Source organism: Syzygium oleosum, unplaced genomic scaffold (assembly GCF_021117445.2).
Source record: "Syzygium oleosum isolate NSW1041296 unplaced genomic scaffold, Sole_v2.1 Sole_v2.11, whole genome shotgun sequence".
In the NCBI taxonomy this organism is placed as follows: Eukaryota; Viridiplantae; Streptophyta; class Magnoliopsida; order Myrtales; family Myrtaceae; genus Syzygium; species Syzygium oleosum.
Window position 1 is genome coordinate 4842294 of NW_026607495.1, and position 19845 is coordinate 4862138.

Sequence of the window (19845 nt, forward strand, 5' to 3'; positions counted from 1 at the left end):
TTGAGCAAGTGTACATTGACAAATATATGCATTGTGTGTCAAATATTTGCTAATATATAAATGGTATTTGTTAATAGGATTTTTCAAACTTCAATGTATGGACTATCATCAAATGAGTTTGACCGTTTGTGCGATGAACAATTTGCAGCATGGTTCAAAACATATGTAAGTTGCCTATGGACGAAAACCAAGTTATTAATACATCACTTATTAAAATATATATTATTGACTTTGCGTGTGTGATCTTAGTTTCACAGTAATCATGATCAAGTTGAAGAGCAAGGATTGCTATATCATCTGTCATGGGGTCCAAAGATAAGAGTACAAAGTTGGCCAGCATATTTCATAAACTGATATAATTTTCGCACTCAAGAATATGAAATGGGAAAAGCCACAATGAATAGTGGTGTTTGTGTTCAGTCATCCAATGGTGACAGTTCACAAGATGATTTTTATGGCTTGTTAGATGAAATCATAGAGATAGAGTACCATGAACCATTAATGCGGGTTGTGTTATTTAAGTGCATGTGGTTTGACCCCGTCAAAGGAATGAAGGTGCATACGAAGTTTAATTTGGTTGAAATAAATCACAAGAAAAAGTATATGAAATATGAACCATTTGTGTTGGCACAACAAGTAATTCAAGTATATTATGCATCATATCCTAGTTTGAAACGTGACAAAGCTGATTGGTGGGCTGTATGTAAAACCAAAGCACGAAAAAAAATCGAGGAACATTAGAAGGATACAGCATATCAACAAGAGGAAGTTTGTAACACGGTTGAAACTGAGGAATATAACATTCCAAATTTACGAGATCCATGTGGAGCAATGATAGATGTGGATCCAACTGAAATTCGCGAATCAAATTTAGAAGGTGTTGCAGAATCTGATTTTGAGACAGAGGATGAAGATGATGATGATGATGCTCATGAAGAAGACGAAGGTGAAGATGAATATGAAGATGAAGACGAAGGTGAAGATGAAGATTATGAATTTTTAGACTTTTTAATAATTACGTGTAATTATTATTATTATTGCGACAAATGTTTATTGCTGTTGTCATAATTATTATTGTTGTTGTTGTTGTTATTATTATCGTTATTATTATTGTTGTTGTTAATTATTATTATTGTTGGCTAAATCCGTGGCTAATTAGCTACGAAAATAAAATAAAGTTGCGTCGAAACATTATTTTCGTGGTCAAAACTTTGGCCACGGATTTATCCACGAAAGAGGAAAATAGTAGGGTAAGTGCCGCGAGGCTTTTTTTTGGTGAGTAAATCGGTGGCTAATTAGCCACGAATTTAGCCACGAATTAAATCTGTGGCTAATTAGCCACGGATTTAGCCACGAAAATAAAGCTTCGACGTAAATACGGACATTATTTTATTTTTTGGTTTCGTGGCTAAATCTGTGGCTAATTAGCCACAGATTAAATTCGTGGCTAAAGTCGTGGCTAATCAGCCACGAAATTAGCCACGAAAATAAAATAAAGTCCGTTTTTGCATCGAAAGTTTATTTTCGTCGCTAAATCGATGGCTAATTAGCCACGAATTTAATCCGTGGCTAATTAACCACGGATTTAGCCACAAAAATAAAATAAAGTCCGAAAAGGCGTCGAAACTTTATTTTCATGGCTAATGAGCCACGAAATGAATACGTGGCTAATTAGCCACAGATTTAGCTAGGAAAATAAAAAAAAGTCCGAAAAGGCGTCGAAACTTTATTTTCGTGGCTAAATCGGTGGCTAATTAGCCACGAATTTAGCCACAAAATGAATACATGGCTAATTAGCCACAGATTTAGCCACGAAAATAAAATAAAGTCCGAAAAGGCATTGAAACTTTATTTTTGTGGCTAAATCGGTGGCTAATTAGCCACGAAATGAATACATGGCTAATTAGCCACGGATTTAGCCACGAAAATAAAATAAAGTCCGAAAAGGCATTGAAACTTTATTTTTGTGGCTAAATCGGTGGCTAATTAGCCACGAAATGAATACATGGCTAATTAGCCACGGATTTAGCCACGAAAATAAAATAAAGTCCGCAAAGGTGTCGAAACTTTATTTTCCTGACTAAATCGGTGGCTAATTAGCCATGAATTTAGCCACAAAAATAAAATAAAGTCCGAAAAGGCGTCGAAACTTTATTTTCGTGGCTAATGAGCCACGAAATAAATACGTGGCTAATTAGCCACGAAAATAAAATAAAGTCCGAAAAGGCGTCGAAACTTTATTTTCGTGACTAAATCGGTGGCTAATTAACCACGAATTTAGCCACAAAAAAAAAATAAAGTCCGAAAAGGCAACGAAACTTTATTTTCGTGGCTAAATCGGTGGCTAATTAGCCATGAATTTAGCCATGAAATGAATACGTGGCTAATTAGCCACGGATTTAGCCACGAAAATAAAATAAAGTCCGAAAAGGCGTCGAAACTTTATTTTCATGACTAAATTCGTGGCTAATTAGCCACGGTATTAGTCACGTAAATAAAGTTTCGACGCTGCGAATGTGACTGACTTTATTTTATCTTTGTGGCTAAATTCATGGCTAATGAGCCACGAATGAAATCCATGGCAAATATTTCCGCGCAATGCCGCCACGAAAATTCGTCGAAAAAGTCTTTGCGAGCAAAAGATAAAAATAAGAACCGGTTCTTAGAACAAGAGCCACTTTTGAGCAACATCACTCGCTTCCCCTCTTCAGAAACCCTAACAATCATCTTCGTCTTCATCGTCTTCTCTTGCAGTTGTCTACCCCCAAAATAACTACCCCAACATCACTCGCTCGGCTCATTCAAGCAATTGCTCTGTTTGTCCCCACTTCCTGTGGCTAGCTGGTGTTCGCTTCGCTACATCACCTCTAGCTTTTGAGGCCTTCGTCACTCCGGCGCGACTGCAGGCAGCTCTTGCTTCTCGTTCGATTTTTTTCGTCTCCTGTGACCCGCCAGCTCTCTCGTAGCTCTCAGTTCACTCTCCCGTCCACCCGGTGAGTCTCGCACGATCGTATTGTGTCACTCATCTCCTCGCCCGAGCCCGATTAGGGCGGCCCTCGCGCAGATCGACGAGCATCCCTCCCAATCTGCGCGAGGGCTGCCCTAGTTGGGCCCGGGCAAGCGTCACCCTCGTGTTCGTGTGCTGTTATGCCCTCGTCTCTGCCCTCAAGTTCTTTGTGCTATTCTGGGTTTGGAAGAAGGAGAGCTGCGAATCTTTTCATTGGTAGCCACGGATTTTTTTCTCTGTTGTTTCGATTCACTTGCTGTTGAGGTTATTAGTTATGTTCATTGGAATGTCTGTGCATAGGACATATGTTTGATGAAATTCCTCAAAGAAATTTCACTTCGTAGTTAATCAGCAAAAACAAATCCATAATGGAACAACATAAGGAGCGAAAGGACCCAAAATAGACTGCACTGCATCACAGTCATAGAATAAGTCCTTAGGACAGTGAAGTTTGTCATCCATGCTTGAAACAACCCATGGAACACCACAGATGCTATTTAGGAATGAAGATTTGAAGGGTATTCTATTCCCATTGTACTTATCGTTAAAGTAACCTACGTTTTTGTCACTGAAGCAATCGTCCCACAATTTATCGAAAACCTCTAAGAGAAATTTACAACCAACACGATTTCCACTTGCTGACAACAAGGACAATAGATGGTCCAAATCAGTGGATTCCCAATCTTCAGCCCAACTCGCCATTCCCTACAAGTCCTGGCAGGGTTCAATGCGTGGAAAAGTTTTGTCATTTTGTTATTTCTCAATTTTTTTAGAAACAGATCACTATGTTGTTTATGATTGATACTAGTTGCCTAAGAAACAAATAAAAATTTTAGAATGAGGACCAATATGTTACGATTGGTACCTTTTGGCTGCTTGTCTTTCCATGTTGTTTTTAGACTTGTTCACCTCTGAAGATGAACTGCGATACCATCTTCGTTTGACCAACTTTACAACTGGAAAGGGAAAGGTAAATCTAGGAGACTCAAATGTCTGTCCCCTGGAGGTTTTCATGTGCAGCATCGTTCGCAAAATGGGCTATGGTGATGGTTTCAAATGGATTTCTCAGTACATTAAGTAGCTTATTGATCCACAAGATGCAATACAGCCCCCCTAGAAAAAAAAATATATGTTTTCAGCATTCACCGGCCTGTTGTTTTAGCGCTGGAGCTTTGCTTTAAACAGGACATATATGTTGTGAATGTGTTCGGAAGGAGGAATCGTTGTTCTCTCTCCGTAAAATTTAGTTGTGGCAACAAGCTAGTCTCTCTGGTATTGTAGTTTGTTGATCAAAGTTCTCCCTGCCTTGCTTTATTTAGAACAGAGGTTTCTATTTTTTTATTGCCAAATATGCTCTCATATATTTATATCTAGGTTTGAAAATTGAAACCAACAAAAAATAGGCAAGTATATCATGTCATGTAATATGCTCCCCTTTATTTTTCGTGGAATCTGATGTGGTCAAGATTTCAATAGGTTCCTTCGATGCCAGAGCTTGGTATTTATCAAAGGCGATAGCAAGTTTGTTTCATTTTCTCAAGTTTATCTCTTGCTCTCTGAAACAAAATGGTAAGCTTCATGACGTACGTCATTTTGTGTCCCTAATACATGTTCATATTTTTTAATATATTTGTTTAACCTTCTTACTTGTCAGTATAAGCGTAGAGGTCACATGTGTGGTGCGGTATCACAAAGAAGACCAGCCCCTTCCCCTTCCTCGTCCTCTTCCCCTGCCCTTTCATCTAACCCTCGACCACTACATGTTGATGGACAACATGGACACATTGGCCCATCCTTCGAACCTCAAGAACATATTAGGGGATAACTTGGAGAAATGCGAATTGAATTTACTTCATTTCCATCTCTTTCAGTTCCATCTCCTTCAATTGCATCTCCTTCGGTTCCACCTTCTTCTTCAGTGCAACACTCGAATGATGAAGAAGATAGCCGATTCATGATATGACCATGTGGAGATTCGTAAGTACTTCATTTTTTAACGTATATGTAATTATGGATGTCAACTGAATTGTCCATACTGCAAATTATCTCTATGCTTCATTGTTTCATTGTCCATATTATTATAACCTGTTTGCAGATTCACGGATGCTACCTATGTTGTGAGGGAACTTAATAAAATAATCAATAACTGTTGGATGGGGCAATATATTAGTTTCAGTAGCGCTCCAAAAGAAGTAAAGAATTTGTGGTGGAATGAGTTCAAGGTAAGTTTCGTCATTCTATTTTCTCACAACCTAAGTTCGGTGTAGCATACTGATGGTCAAGAATGAATTTTGTCACGAATTATCTGGTGCATAGTAATGGATATGTGACCTGTGACCCTCATAATAACTTTCGGTTGTTTTTCTATTGATTGTAGCGGAAGTTTAGGTGGGATGAAATGGAAGAGAATGAAGTTAGAATAATATTTAAAAAGAAAGCTGGTGATCACCTGTAACAGCCCGAATTTCGATGTAATTCCGGGATCAATAAAATCGACATTATTTCGCATTTCATTTTAGTGAGTCTCGCCCAGAGTTGATCACTCTCGGGATACTAACCAATAGGGTATGGCTAACTGGGAAAATGGTACATGGATCAGGGACCCGATCATGAATCGGGCACCGATCACGAGAAATGATGAGGGAATATTTTGGGCCAACGTGGGCCGATCTTAGGAAAAATGACGGATTTGGTTTGGCCAAGGCCAACGATGTACAATCGGATCGCAGGTGATTCTGCATGACCGAAAGTGCACGTGGCCAATCAGTCCTGAATCTGAACCGAACGATCGCGACCTCTGGAACTAGCGATAATTTCTCTCTTTCTCTCAGCGATCGAGATCGTCTCGACTCGGATAACCCTAGGTCGATACGCGTAACCTCTAATCAGCTGCCTGTTAGTGAGAGATCCTGAAATTGGAAATTTAGCGGGTTTTGGTCACGAGATTGGACCCGGATTTCGGTACCGATTTTCGAGGACTTGTACAGCTATTTTCACGATTCGGACGTCATATTATACTGGCCACACACGTTTGGAGTTAGTCCGGTTGAAAAATGGAATTTCGATCCGAAAGTCAAAAATGACGATTTTGCCCCTCGGGACACCGACATTAATTCTGAGGCCGTCTGAGGTTATTTTTCGCGGCCGATGTCATTTTAGGGTGGCCACGGGCATTTAGAGTTGTTTCGGTCAAAAATTGGAATTTTGGCTCGGAAGTGAAAAATAATATTATTTTATTTCCTAGGACTTTGCAGTCGATTTTCGAGGGCTTAAGAGGTTATTTTCGTGATTCCGACGCCATATTATGTTGGCCACACTTATTTGGAGTTGGGGTAGCCAAAAATTGGAATTTCACCCCGGGACCGGAAAAATGACCATTTTGCCCATGGCCTATTTTTTGTCCGAATTTTTGGGAAAATATTTGGGATTATTAAAGTTAATTATCAGCTGAATTATTGGCCCTATTTACCACTTTGCCCCTCAATTATTTGGATAAGATCAATCGAGACCGTTGGATTAAGGGCATTTTGGTCAAAACCGTTGGATCGGCGACACGTGGCACCCTTGGCCCACCATATTTGACCGGTTTGACCTTCTCTCTCTCTCCTCCCCCTCATTCGGCCGACCCTTCTCTCTCTCCCCCTCCCACGATCGTTTCTCTCTTCCTCTAGGTCCGTTCCGTTCTTGGCCAAGGACGCCGGAGCAAGCCGCCGTCGCTGGAGCCGCCGTTCGCCGGAGTTACTGGTGCCGGCGCCGCCTAGCCTCACCACCATCCCGTCCCACCTTTTTCTCTCTCTCGTTCTCTCTCTCCCTTCCGGCCAAGGAACGCCGGAGCCGTCCGCCGCCGAGAAGCCGATCTGACCGCCGGAGCGTCGCCGTTGCCGTCGCCGCCGGCACCGCCACCCTCACCGACTCACTTTTCCACCTCCGCCTCGCCTTCGCCGTCCTCGCCGCCGTACGGTTCGGCCAAAGGACCGCCGTCCGTACCACTGGCCGCCGTGAGCCGCCATCGTCGCCACCGTCGGAACGCCGCCGCCGGTTCCACCGTTCACCGGTGATCGGCCGCCGTTCCTCGTCGTCGTGATTGAGAAATAGTGAGTGTACCTCCTAAACCCGGATTAGGACTGATAGTGCGTTTTCTGGACTGGTTTGGGTATTATTAGTGTATACTGGAAGGAATTGGTGAATCGATTGGTGGAGGAAAATTACTGGATTAATATCTGTGGATTAATGTGAGATTAATTAGTGGACTATTGGACTAGCCGGGACTGATTGAGGATTAGGTGACTGGACTGCCGAGTATGCCCGAGTTGGCTGAATTATGATTATTGTGCCCAATTTTGGGAAATTAAATAATGCCATGTCGTGTGCTCGGGTGGCCGACTCATGTGGAGTGTGATTGGCCAATTGACGGCTTGATCAAATTATTGAACTATACATTGTGCATTGGGCAGCACGGTATTAATTGGCCAAGTGGGCACATTGTTGTGGCATAAATTTGACTGGTTGTCTACAGTATGTTTGATGCTCATGGTGCATTATGCTGCATTTCATGGCCACGCATTGTGTATGCCGAGAATGAGGCATGTGATGAAATTGTGCTAGAATGCGTGCCTGTCATGAGTATGTGATTACCTAATTATACCCTGATGCGTTTTACGCGGGGTTCAGATAAAAATTGGCAGTGTGCCGTGTGATCACATATTGGCCTTCGGGTCGTGCCGTCCTCATGCACTTTGTAGCGGGACGATGCCCGTATATCAGGAAGACGATCATCCTCATGCACTTTGTAGCGGGCTCGGTTCGTAAGGAGATCGGTGTTGCGCCTCATGCACTTTGTAGCAGGCTAGAGACACTGGGCCGGGGGCGTTTTTACGCTGGCCATGGAGTGTTGTGAGCCTTCGGGCCGTGGTTTTTGGATCAGTTATTAATTAAAAATGGGCTGTATGCCAGGGTGCAGTGTGAGCCAATATGAACATGGCATGATAATGACATTTACATGCATAAGAGTGCATGGGCTAATGTGCGAGTGTGCGAGACTCGGTGTTTGGCATGCGAATCAAACATTAATGAGTATGATCATGCGTATGGCGTACGTGTGACCGGTGTGTTCGCGTATGTGTCGTGAGTATTTTTATGAAATGCCTAACCTGCAGGGTCAATTGTATGATCGATCTGGGCCGAGGGCCTAGGTCATTGTTTGTATATTGCGTTGTTTTGCTGGTCAGGAGAATGCATGTTAGCCTAGCCTAGGTCTAGGGGTTATACTCGCTGAAATTCGTCTCACGGTTGTAATAACCAAACTTTTCAGACCCCCAGCCCTGAGCATGCCGAGGCAGCCACCTCTTTTTGGGATCCCCACTCAGATCCATTCGACTACGATAGTATACCCAACTGGGAATGGGGAATCGTATGTAAGATATCACTCTGTAGTATTCGTGAATGTGGGTGAGTATTTTTATCAGACGCAAGAGTATGTAGCCTGGTGCCTGAAGGACGCAGACGGAAACATCGGGCGACCCCTCCGGACATTTGACGTTCCGGTAGATATAGGCGGGGTGATGATGCCCCAGATGGCCGATGGCGAGATCGTGGACCCTCCAGCAGCAGACGAGCCCGTAGCCATGGAAGAAGAGCCAGGAGTATGGTATGAGGACCCAGAGGCTAATGATGAGGAGGTTGAGCCGGAGCAGGTGCCGGAACCGATGGATCAGGACCCGGATGAGGACGGAGAAGTTGCTGAGCTTGGATCGGACTAGGAGATGGTGTCTGATGAGGAGTTAGGTTTATATTTGGACCCGGAGCTTGAGATAGACTTAGAGGATGAGTGGGCTGCAACGCAGGAGATGGAGTCCGAGGAGTCTGAGCCTCCTGAGAGCTCTTCAGGGGAGTCGTCGGGTGATTCTTCGGAGTCTTCAGACTCTGATTGGGAGCCCTAGAGCAGGCCAGAGTTAGTAGGGTGGACTGTCCCTTTTTTACTGTAGTTCTCCTTATAGGTTTAGTCAAACTCACCCTAGCCACCTACCTTTTTGACCTAGTGGCTGTTAACTGCTTGTATCGTTTGTTTTTGTTGTATAAATGGATATTGTATAAAAGTTTTCTATAGTAATATAAAATGTACATATTATCAGAATCGATGGATTGTAGTCGGGCTATCCGTTGTCTCTTATAGCTATTGTCAGGGTTGTTTATTTAATTGCTTTCGCTTGTGCTTGTTTTCTGTTGGGCGTGGGTCGGCGACGCTTCCTAGGACGTCGCACCATAATCGACCAAGGTAGGGATGTTAGCGCTTCGTAAGGTACGGGGCGTGACATCACATGTGAAATGTGATGAATAAAGCAAAGAGAAATCAACGAAAGCCGGATTTTATTACAGCTGACAATTGGACGGAAATTACGAGAACTTGGGAAACTGAGAAGCATAAGCAAATAAGTAAACAGAATAAGAAGAATCGAGCTTCTAGTTCTAGTGAAGGGTCTGCGTCTGCCACATATGCTGGGGGCTCTATCAACATCGGGGAGCATAGAAAAAGAATGGTAAGTTTGTTTAAACATGTTGTAAGTTAATTTAATTCAATGATTACTCATTTATGTTTATATTTTGTAGGCAGATGAATTGAGGACGAAACCGACATTTACAGCTACATTTGAATGCACATTTCAGAAAAAAGACAAGACGTGGACTGGCGATCGAGCAAAAGCTATTAAGGTATGTAAAGTTATACTTTGGACTTTATGGAAACTATAATGAAAACCATGAATGCTTTTAATACTTATGGTAGTTATATATATGAATTTATTTTATTTTCATCTATACTGTTAATGTAGGAAAAATATGATGAACTTTTAATGAGCACTGCTAGTGGTGGTGATGGTGGTGATGGTGTTGCTGCGTCTGAGCCATCGGTTAACAGTATGGCATTATGGTTGGAGGCATCGGGTGGGATGAAAGGAGGAAAAATATTTGGGATGAGATCCTTGTCAAGGGCATACACAACGAAGGCTGATGCAACTTCATCCTCCAATGCGGCTGTTTCAAGGAGGACACGACATGAGGAGCAAATGACCCAAGAATTGAGCCAACTAAAAGATTTACTTGTACAAAAGGACGAAGAACTCAAACATTTACTTGTACAGAAGGACGAAGAAATAAGAGGAATGAAACAACAAATGCAATTGATCTTGCGACACCTCAACCTCGATCACGATGAGGTTCCTCCTGTACCTCACATTAATCCAATAGGTGATGGGCACAATGATGAGCCACACAATGATAATGAGATTGCTGCTGATGATGATGATGATTTTATTAGCAGTCCTTGCTAGTTCATTCTCTTCGGGGGTAAGCTTATAAGGACTAACTTACAACAATTACTTTCTGTGCACAACTTTCTTACATGTCTGTACAATGCTTGCGAAAAATTAAAAATTTGACAAAAGTCACTGTTCTTTGTTTAGAAAATCATGATAGTTCAACATTGTAGAAATACATGCCTTATTTGATTTCAAATTTTGATCATATTTGCAGATGCGAGAAGCTAAGTTTCACATGTTGTACAATTGAACTGTGATTCCTTTTATTGCATGTTCTCAAGTGGACATGTTTCGAGTAAAGATGCTAATTTTTAAATGTTTTGAAGAGAATGATCTATCTTTTACATTTCTGAGTGGCCACACAAATTGAGAAATTTGACTTTTGATAGGTCATTCTTGTGGATGAGTTATATCCATTGTCAGTAACATAATATCTCAAAGTAAAACATGAGAAGCTTTACATGCTGAATAATCAATTCTTAAATTTGATACACTATCATTTGAAGTCAGTATAGATTAGGGGAGCTTAGATAGAAGGAAAGGTATTATGCAGAGAAATTTCATGCGTCTACTTCGGATGAGATAGAGAGTTAAAGAAGGAAACGGTACGTGTTTTTTTGTATCTTGAAGCTTTCAGTTTACTTTATTTAATATCAATATTATTTCTCGTAATTATTTTGATTTTATATTGTCTTGGTAACTTAGAATTTATATGTTTTGAAGTGTTCAGTACTTACTTCGCTTGATTTTAATTTCTGTAACATGGATTTAGTTAGTTTAGATGGTAGGGCAGTCTTAAGACTCTCAATGTCTTAATAGCATTCCTTTACATTTAGATGTTTCCTTCAATTGCAAATCTGTGTGGATGTGGAAATTCTGTATGAAGTGTTCCTTTTTATGGGGACTTACAACATAGAAGTTCTGGATTTTAATTTTTGCATTGCTGGGACTTACAGCTATTGGTGATTTGCAGGGACTTACAGTTATTGGTCTGGCCACGCAGAATGCGGATGCCACCTTACTGGCTGAACATCTCCAAGATTGGGATCTGTGGGAAACCAGCCCCACAAGATTTCTCTGCAGATTACGAACACTGGAAACAAGTAGTGAGTGGCATGTACATGTCGGGGCTTGGAATTAGTTGGTCCGGCGTGAGAAATGTTATGGACATGAGAGCTGTCTATAGCGGGTATGATATGCTTATATTTTAATCTTCTTTAAGGTAAAATTCAGATGAATGTCTCATGAGAGCTTTCGCTCGCTTCCTTGCAGATTTGCTGCTGCACTGAAGGATCTCCAGATGTGGGTGCTGAACGTGGTAAATGTTGACTCACCAGATACGCTTCCCACGATTGGTGCGAGTCCTTCAGCACGTACCCTAGAACCTATGATCCGCTGCATGCAGATCATCTCTTCTCCAAGCTTAGGAAGAGGTATGCAACTGGATCCCATAGTCCCCACACTCTGTCTCTCTCTCTCTCTCGTGGTCTTTCTTAAACTCTACTTGAATTTGTCTGTTGAAGGTGCAAGCTTGCACCGGTAATGGTAGAAGTTGATCAAATTGTGAGACCTGGAGGTAAAATAATAGTCCAGATGAGTCCAATGCAATAGGGGAGATCGAGAACTTACTTAAATCACTGCATTGGGAGGTCCACTTAACATTCTCCAAAGACCAAGAAGGGATTCTCAGTGCACAGAAAGGTGATTGGCGGCCAAGCATATACACAGCTACTTCCTAATTATTAAGGCAAGTGCCCTTGATTTTGTGTTGCAAGCAGCAATAGGTACACTTTTTTAGCTATTGATGAATATCTTTATTTATGTATCCACATTTCATCAGGTGTCGACAAAAGTGATCGTTCCTGGTGTCCTGCCGAGTACCAAAGCTGCCCACATTTTATGGTTGTCCCGCATCCTTTCAATGTATTAAATGATGTTCATTAATGCTTAGCTACCTCTATGAATTACAAGATTGGATATCCAATAGCATCATGTGAGACTGTACAACTCTGCATATATCATTATCTTTTGCAGACTACCAGCTACCTCTATGGTTGTTTTGTGTCCTTTGATTGTTTTGAATGTATTACATGATGTTCATTAATGCGTACCTACCTCTATGGTCATACAAGATTTGATTGCCCAAATGGTGTTCTATGCTTGAAACATGTATGAACATCATTGTGGGGCGTAAATTCGGAAAATGTGCTGATTCGGAGAGCTGTTTATGTTGGAACTCCACTATTGTAGATTCTTTTTGGAGCTACAGTACCTCCATCATCACGCAACAATTGATTCAAGCATAGGCCTTAATCAATGTTAAATATATATTTTAGCAATTAATTTTGCTGCTAATTAGATTTAAAATCGAAATCGTCCCTAAACAATATTCGTCGCAAACTTACTGACAAAAAAAAAAATTTCCTGGCAAATTAGCGACGAATTTTGCCACGAATAGATTTCGTTACAATTTAGCTATAAAAAAAAGTGTCTCGGCAAATTAGCGACAACTTTTGCCACGAATACAGTTTCGTGATAAATTAGCGACGAGATTTGCCACGAATAAATAGCGACGAATTTTGCCACGAATACAGTTCGTGGCAAAATTAGCGACGAATTTTGCCACGAATAATTAGCGACGAATTTTGCCACGAATACAGTTCGTGGCAAATAGCGACGAATTTTGCCACGAATAATTAGCGACGATTTTTGCCACGAATAAATTTCATGGCAAATTAGCGACGATTTTTGCCACGAATAATTAGTCACGATTTTTGCCACGAATTCTCTTTTCGTGGCTAATTTCGCGATGAAAATTGCCACGAATAATTTGCCACGAATTCTTTTTCGTCGCAATTTAGCGACGAAAATTGAAATTTTTTCGTCGCAAAAATTTGTGACGCCGAATTAGCCACGAATTTTTTTTCGTGGCTAATTTCGTCTCAAATTCTTTTAGCCACGAATTTTTCTAAATTTTTCGTGGCAAAATTCGTGGCTAAAACCTTATTTTTTTGTAGTGCATGTCACCGAATATCACTGAATTCTCATGTTTTTGTAATTGATGTGCTTTGGTTGTGTAACGAGTAAATCGCAATGACCATGTTGACAGGACGAGTTCCAAGATGGCCGAGATGGGTCTTATGTGGAATGCTACAAGCAAGAGTTCCAAGGCTCTTCAGATGAAGTGGCAAGAGACCATGTGAAGAAGATGATCTCAGAAGCATGGAAGAGACTCAACAAGGCATGCCTCTATCCTCACCCATTCACCAAGTCCTTCACCAAGGCCGCCCTCAACACGGCCAGGATGGTCCCGCTGATGTACAATTATGATGACAACCATTCACTCCCTCTCCTTGAGCACCACATGAAGTCATTGCTCTTTAGAGGTCCTTCCTGTTAAGGGTTTTGCATCTTTATAATTAACTTAGACACTGTATAGCTATGTTTGGCCGTCCAGATTTTTAACTAATATAAAACTAGAGAGGATACGATATGAAATACAAGGACTTTGATATATCATGATCACTGTTTGATAATTGCAGTTATAAAGTTAGATATTTTCATATCCTATCATATCCATTATTTGGTAAGAATTACATATCAATGTAAATGACAAATATGCCTTATATGTTGCCCCTTAAAAAAATACCATTCTAATCATCATAACCTCCCAAATCCAATCAAGAGAAAGGAAAAAAAAACTCCCAAATCCGACTACTTTAGAAAATTTTCGTATTAATGAAAACAACATTGATCAAGATACAACGAAAGCCTTCAATTAAAGAAAAATATACAGGAAACTTGATGTTCTTTTTTCATTAAATTTTGTTCATAACATCAGCAAATTGAGCAAGGGGAACCATACTGTGAAACCAAAGCTTTAATACAAAAAGAGGAGCGTGTGCTAGCAAAATTAACAGTAGCCAGTCTTAACAACTAACTAGAAAGCAAGAAATCAGCATGCACCGGGAAAGCTCTCTTTTCCTTTCTTCTTCAGTACCGCCCATCTCTTCTTTGACTTATCCAAGTTGGACTTCTTCAAGCAAAGCACGGGGAAAGATGGCGTGTATGAAGCTTCCCCTATAAAACAGGAAGAGGAAGTGTGATGACAGTGAGAGAGAACTCTGAGACTACCCAGAAGAGATGGAAGAAAATGTGTAGAGTGTTCTTTTCCAAAATACTCAGAGTGGTTTTTATGTTGTAATTATACCCAAGTGATTTAGCCAATTAAATTTGTGTAATTAGAATTTGTAATTCCTTTGTGAGATTCAGAGTTATTTCATTAGGAATTGTGAGATGCTAAACAATGTGTGAGTTATTATGTGTAATTGAAAGCTGGGCAATATTAAGTTTGTTTGAATACTTGAGTGTGTCGTAATCTCCAATGTATCGTTTATTCTATAGTGTAATTTTGTGGTGTTCTCTCTATGGACATAGGTCACACTGACTGAACCACGTAAATCCGGCGTCCAATATTATTTCCTTCATTTTGTCTATTTCATTATTATTCGATTCGCTTGTCCTTTATTCATAACAATTGATATTAGAGCTAGATTGGGAAAACCTAAAGTGAATCGGTAATGATGGAAGAAAAAATGTGAGAATAGACCGATTTGACAGGAAGGATTTTGATTTTTGAAAGATGCAGATTGATGAGTACATATACCAGATGATTCTGCACTTACCTCTATTTGGGGGGAAAATATATTCGGCAAGAGAATGTGATTGGGAATTACTAAATAGACAAGCAATGGGTGTTATTAGGCTAGTGTTGTCTCATAACATCGCGTTTAACACCACGAAAGAGAAGGCCACTACGAGACTGAAGAATGCCGAGTCAAACATGTACGAGAAACCCTGTGCAATCAACAACATCTATTTGATGTGAGTTCTGTTTCATTTAAGATGGGCGAAAGACCCAACCACAAAAAAAAAAGATGGGCGAAAGTACATCAATTGCAAAACATATCAACAAATTCAATATGATCGTTAATCAATTGAGTTTGGTTAAGATTAATTTTGAAGATGAGGTGCGTGCGTTGATTTCATTATCTTCATTGTCTGATAGTTGGAATACTATTGTGTTGTTATTAATCCCTCTGAGTCAATAAATTTGACGTTTGATGAGCTTCGCAATTTGATTGTGAGTGAGTACTTCCATAAGAAAGAACATGGTAAACCTATGACTGCTGCTTTAGTAGGTGAAAGTAGTAGAAAACTAGTACTCGTGTTAGCATGGATAATATAAACTTGAGCAGACGTAATCAGTCTAGGACTAGTGGGGTTGTCTATTGGAATTATGGTAAGGGTGGACATCTTAGAAGATATTGTCCTGAGCTGAAAAATGAAAAAAGTAAGGGAAATACAGTCGAGTCTACAGATAATATTGTAACTTTTGCTAAAAGTAATTTGGATAATGTCGATTATATCTTGTGTCTCATTGATGATTTGTTGTTTGATGAATGGATTATGAACTCTAGTTTTTCGTTTCACATCACACCACATAGGAACTGGTTTATCAATTATTAGTGTACGAGTAGGGGTAAACTACAATTTGGGAACAACGATACGGATCCAAACAAGTCGATCCTGGAACTGAAATGGCCGTCTGGTTCTGGGTTCGACCCAGACCCAAAACCGGCTTGCTTTAATTTTTTTTTTTCGTGGTTTCAGGCAAATAACTACACGGAACAAGGAGTTACAAAAGACTCAGTAGCTTCTTTCCACGGTTCCCGTTTTGCAGATCTAACATCAAAGCAATACTCAACCTTCTGAAAACGCCAAGCATTTATTAAAACTGAAACAGACTAAAACACCCAATCCTAAACATCTAAGAGAGGAAGAAAGACACAGCATCTTCATTTCCTTTGAATTTTCAAAGCAGACTGGAAAGAGCAAGAAACCATCTCACACCACACCCAGCAAAACCACCCCAAAAGGACGAACTGACATAAATGAAAAGAAGCAGACAAAAAAAGGCTAAAATAACCAAAAAACTGGAGAATCTAAGATGACCCAACAGAGCTAGTGAGGGAGGCTATACGAGATAATTTGAAACCTCGAACTACTCCAAACTCATACAGCTTTCCTTTATTGGAGAAGATGATGAGAGCAATCTCGGTTGCAAAGCACAGAAAGCTTGAGAGAGAGTGATGTGGCATCGAAGAACTGGTTCTACCCAAGAACCGGCCCTGGTTCCTAGGTAGAGCTAACCGGTTCAAGGCATCGAACCGGTCGCCGTGAACCGGCCTGGATGCTCACCCCTACTAGAGATGTCCTCACATATTTTGACACGTGGGATTTGTCATAGATTGGTTTAAGAAATCTTCAATGTTCAACTACAGCAATTAGTCATAGAATGCCGCCACCATTCCCCCAAACCCCTACCACCTCAGCTATTAGTCTGCCTTAGCCATGCCACTTCCATCTTATGTCGATCTTCATAGCCATTGCTTTCACCATTTATTGATCCCCACAGCTGCTATGTCTACCACCGACAGTCCATGCTTCCACCTTCTTCCACCGATTACCACCTCCAACACTACCTCCACATGGATTGATTGGCTTTTGTCAAAGCACCATTAATAATCAATACTACTAAGTGGTATAACAATAGAGGAGCTGAATGTAGAAACTACATAGAGATGGGTGAGAAGTATTTTCAAAACAACAAGAGAATTTATCTTGTCCACACTCAACTGAAGGAACATAAGAATAAAATGCCATGTTCCATAAATGGGACCAGTCTACTGTCTTCTAAGTAAAAACCATCTATCTGTCAATACCTGCTCCACAAAAAAGATCTTCGAAACATTATGCTGTGCCAATGAAGGTATTATCAGCTCAAGATGCACAATAAATTTGGTCTGCAAAGTATGGGCACTTAAATTAATCCTGTTCTTAATATTCTTTGAACCAATATAGGATAAGTAGAGTCGACAACAGATTAGATCATCAAGTTATGACATAGACCATACTTACGTATGTACATATGTAGATGCAACCTTATTTAGGAGATACGCAATTCAAAATTGTAAAGTATCAGGAAAAATACTTCAAAGACTGCATCGGAACTAAATAGCAACCATTAGGAACAAATGTTGCCAACTAATCAGCAAGGAGACACTATCTTGGACAACCGTCTGTAATCTTGATATCACACCAACAAATAACCTGCTCCTAGTACTATCGAAATACAAAAAGAGATTACACTGGCTAGATACAAAAACATCAAAGTATTGAATACTTCTGTTAAGTAAGAGTACGGTGATGGATCGCCAAACTTCATTTCAAAGCTAAACCATCGAGATGCTAGCGCCAAGAAATTCCTTTTCAGCCTTAAAATTTGCACTGAGATTATCAATTTCAAATAAAATGAGCAAAAACAGAGAGACCTACAACTATGTTTACTTGCTGGCTGGAAGTTGCAAGCTATAACGGCGGTACTTATTTACCTTCCCAAGCTGCACAAGCTTCTCCACTTCCTCAATCCTTGACTCCTTCACCAACTTATCAACAACAAGCTGCAATACTGCCCCATCGACAAGGCAACGAATCTTGAAAATCTCTTCGCACAGCTCGTATGCAAAGTCAACATCTCCCTTCTGGCAAGCAAGCAGAATTAGCGTCCCTAATGTCGTCTTGTCTGGGTCGAAATTACTATTTCCTATTTCACTATACCACAGTTTAGCATCGTTCAGATTACCACACTGGGCAAAACCCTTAATCAGAGCATTGATGCTAAAAATGTCCGGGTTGATTCCCTTCATCCTCATTTCTTTAACCGTCTCAACAGCTTCCTTCATTTTCTTCTGCGAAACCAATCCAAATAACTTTGCATCGTAGCTTCTGACATCAGGAACAATATTCTTCTCCTCCATCCTAGCCCAAATTTTGTCCCCATCAGCAGCTCCGTTACCCAGATAAAGCCCAGAGAGAAGCGTATTGAACGTGACCAAACCTCGCTCCAAGCCCTTCTTCTCCATCTCATCAAGCATCGAATCGCAGTATCCAAAGAACCCATCGCGCAATACCCCTTTATAGCAATATTATACGAAACCGAGTCCGAATCGATGGACAACTTCCCCGGCAACTCGCGGAACAGCTCCTCCATCCTATCAAACTTCTTGGAATTGACACAAGCACCCAAAAGGGCATTCAAAGATAACACCGTGCGCTCACAGCTCAGCTCAGGCATTTCGTCGAACAGCTTCTGGGCATTCTCGAACATGCCCGACCTACCGTACAAGCTGATGAGCCGGACCGCGAACCCTTCCTTGGCGATGTCCCTGTACTTCTTCTGCTCCTCCAGGATCTCCTCGATCATGTCGAAGCGCCTGGCGGAGGCGAGGCGGCGGACGGCGTACTGGTACGTCCCGATCTTGGTGCGGAAATGGTCGAAGGCCGACGACTTCTTGAACTGCGCCACGAGGCGCTTCAGGCTGCGCTCCCTGTAGAGGAAATCGTGGGCCGACTTGAGGGTGGCGTCGGCGACGGCCGCCGGGTCGCCGCCCTGCACGGAGGTGGAGAATGCGCGCCTGAGGAGGCGAAGCGAGGAGGGTGTGGTGGTCATGCTCTGCGTCTTGAGGCTTGTGTGAGACTCTGCAGTGAGGAATGAACGGACGTGACCTTTGAACAACTGCGAAAATGGCGAAGGGTTTTGTGGTGGGGTTTGATCTTTGCGGGCTTGGGCTTGAAGAATCAAAGATAGGATTAATGGCCCGGCGAAAATCTGACTTCGGGCCTAAAATTCCTTATCTAGGTCCGTTCGTGATTGGGAAATATTAAATTACGATATATATAAGGGTGATCGGTGCCAGGAGTGCCCGGCTTCGCAAGCCCGCCGGCCAAAGAGGGAACGGCTTGCCCAAAGTCCGCCCGGTTTATGGTTCGAGCCTGGCGGGCTGTCACTGTTAGGCAAGTACGAGATTTGTAGATCGTCGATTTTAGAGAGGGCATGAGTGCAGTTCTCTAGCTACCTTTACTGCCATTATTATCGGCTTAAAAGTGTGGAATATGATGCAACATAATGGCTCATCAGAACTTGCACATGAATAGAGGATGGCGATATAGCTTCTGGACGCAGGAAACGATGTGCACATGCCATGAAGTTAGCAAGTTTGAATTCATTTCTACTCGTTTGATATAATTAAAAGACGGGTCGTGTGCGGGTATAATCTAGGTACCCGAAATAGATCTGTGTCTTGTGCTAGGACATAGTGAACAAGAACAAAAATGCAAAGAGAAATCACTCTTAACTTATTATTTGATCACATTTAAAGATTATATTTTTAATTTTAGAGTCATATTTCTCAGCATTGTGCATCACCTCCCTTTGTTGTGTATATCCTTAATCGATCCTAATTGATTATAACTAAAATTATAATATCTTGTTAGCTTAGATAGTCATCTTGTAAAGCTTATAAATAGGCTACTCTTCATTATAAAAATATACAAAAATTACACAATTCTCTCTTCCGCGTTACGATGAATTGGTGATGCATTTAAAACTAGTGTACGCTGTGT

The 19845-nt window shown here is 41.1% G+C and overlaps 1 long non-coding RNA gene and 2 pseudogenes across 1 annotated transcript; 2 read left to right on the forward strand and 1 right to left on the reverse strand.

The window, feature by feature from the left end:
- The window catches only part of LOC115661452 ((3S,6E)-nerolidol synthase 1-like), a 29652-nt pseudogene extending 15853 nt beyond the window's left edge, over positions 1-13799 (forward strand).
- On the forward strand, positions 9326-11731 carry LOC130139263 (uncharacterized). The gene is made up of 4 exons (XR_008817437.1): positions 9326-9543; positions 9614-9715; positions 9870-11426; positions 11593-11731. It is a non-coding gene; the product is annotated as an uncharacterized LOC130139263 (long non-coding RNA).
- Positions 13800-17361: 3562 nt separating the features above from the next.
- LOC115673879 (pentatricopeptide repeat-containing protein At1g55890, mitochondrial-like) lies at positions 17362-19731 on the reverse strand (annotated as a pseudogene).
- Positions 19732-19845: the final 114 nt, after the last annotated feature.